Below are 2,278 nucleotides of genomic sequence, written 5' to 3' on the forward strand. Positions count from 1 at the left end.
AGGAGGCAAGAACCCTAGAGGCTGAGCGCATGTGGGCCCTGAGTAAGCCTGGAGGGGGCACACATGGGGGAGGGAGACTCTCCCCTCCCCTGCTACCAGGAGCTGGGTCAGAGAGCGGCCTTCCCAAAGCCAGGATATTTGACTGTGCAGGCGTGGTTGATTGTATTGGTTGACTCCATTGGCTGAATTAAGCCCACCTGGGCGATGTCATGAGCCTGAGCCTAGTTTGGGCACCCAGGTATACCTCCCACCTGGCTCTGAGGGCTTGAGTAGGAGCATGCTCAGTTTGGGGGTCTTCACAGCTGTCTAGTGGTTGCCTGATTTCTTTCCAACCTCCTTTATGGGGTCTTTTGCAGCCATGGGAGGGACACCTCCTCCCTGTCCCTGTAGCTAGCTACCTACAGAAGTATGAGATGCTAGACCTGTGGCCTAACATCTGCCGCGATGGATTCCAGCAGGTGTGAGCAGAGACCCCAGCAAGACCTTCAGAGCCCTCCCCCCCCCACTGACAAAGCAGGACTCTGGAGAATTGTCCCTGCTGCCACCACCCTGGGGGGGGCCGCGTGTAGCAGTTCCTAACTGCCTGCAGTTTCATCATAAGTGGTCTAAACCATCTATAAAGAAAGGATTAACATTTTATACGATGCTCTAACCCAAGCATGATGTTCTGAGTCCACTCGTGAGGGATTTCAGAAGGGTGTGATTGCAAGCATCGGCAGTCTGCGCTTTCAAGTAGCTTTATTTTCTCAAGAGCAGATTCACAGAACAGAAAACCCAGTGCCTCAGGGTCCATTCGAAATCTCTTTTTGCAAAACACCAGGAAATGCCTGCTGGGTAAAAGAAAACAGACTTCCTTTTTTTTGTTTGTTAGTTTTTTGTTTTTATTTTTGTTTCTTTAAAGCATGGCCTAACCAAGGCAGTAGCCCTTCCTTAAAATAGCTGCTGAGATGCCCCTCACGTGGCCTGAGAACGCTTCCAGACTTCCTTTTTAAGAGAGAGCTGAGCATTTGAGAAATGACCGAGGTCCCCAGGGCCAGCACTGAAGGGGGAACTGAAAGCCAGGATCAAGCTGGGGGCAGGGGTGGGGGGTGGGGAGACCTCTGACAACAACAGCTTATGAGTTTTCATTAAACTTCATTAAGCTCTCGTTACAGTTTCATGAGACTTGTCTCACCTCATAGGGGACAAGCTGAGGTCTGGGAGCTCTCAGAAAGCCGGGAGTTCGTATTAAAATGTGCCATACAGTCAGGGCCATAAAAGCCACACATTTAAGGGAAGTGTAGATTATTCAACAAAAGAAACAGAGAAATTCACCCAGCAGCACAGAAAAGATGACAAGAAGATTTGAGTTCTGGCTGGAGAAGTTGCTTGCTTAGGGCTGAGAGCCGCGAGGTCAGCAGTCTGAAACCATCCGCCGGACGCTCCCTGGGACAAAGCCGGGGCTTTCTACTCCTGTGAAGAACGAACAGTCTCGGAAACCCACAAGGGCAGCTCCACCCCGCCCTGTAGGGTCTCCCATGGGTCCCCACCGACCCGGTGACAGGGAGGGTAGAGTTTGAGTTGGACACAGAAGGGGTGTTCCCTAAGAGGTTTGCATGTTCAGGCCTCTCTAATAAAGATCAGCATCGATTTAAAATGAAAAACAGGCAGTTCTACTCTGTCCTTACAAGGTCTCTATGAGTCAGAATCCACTTGGAAGGCAGCAAAGTGTTGTTGTCGTCAAACCGCCTTATGTCTTATTAGGACATAAGGCAGTCATCACGCCACTCAGCAATTCAGTCATGTTGAGACAGACAGCGCAGCCACTGTAAGGCCATCTTGCTGGCTGCTGAAGGACCTGCCTCCTTCCCCCTCCCATCTCGGAAAGTCCCACTGGTGATTGATTTTAGAATGTGCTCTTCTTTTCTTTTCATCGTTTTATTAGGAGCTCATACAACTCTTATCACAATCCATCCATACATCGATTGTGTAAAGCACATTTGTACATTCATTGCCCTCATCATTCTCAAAGCATTTGCTCTCCACCTAACCCCCTGGCATCAGCTCCTCATTGTTCCCCTCCCTCCCCACTTCCCCTCCCTCATGAACCCTTGATAATTTATAATTATTTTGTCATCTCTTGCCCTGTCTGACGTCTCCCCTCACTCACTCTTCCGTTGTCTATCCCCCAGGGAGGAGGTCACATGTAGATCCTTTTAATCGGTTCCCCCTTTCCAACCCACTCTCCCTCTACCCTCCCAGTATCGCCACTCACACCACTGGTCCTGAAGGATCATCC

The 2,278-nt window shown here is 50.2% G+C and overlaps 1 pseudogene; it reads left to right on the top strand.

Annotated features, from left to right (window-relative positions):
* The first annotated feature begins 444 nt into the window (after positions 1-444).
* LOC101651214 overlaps positions 445-2,278 on the top strand; it is a 15,013-nt pseudogene continuing 13,179 nt past the window's right edge.

Source organism: Echinops telfairi, unplaced genomic scaffold (genome assembly GCF_000313985.2).
Source record: "Echinops telfairi isolate 266 unplaced genomic scaffold, ASM31398v2 ScPeMD7_7417;HRSCAF=8455, whole genome shotgun sequence".
Taxonomy (NCBI): Eukaryota; Metazoa; Chordata; class Mammalia; order Afrosoricida; family Tenrecidae; genus Echinops; species Echinops telfairi.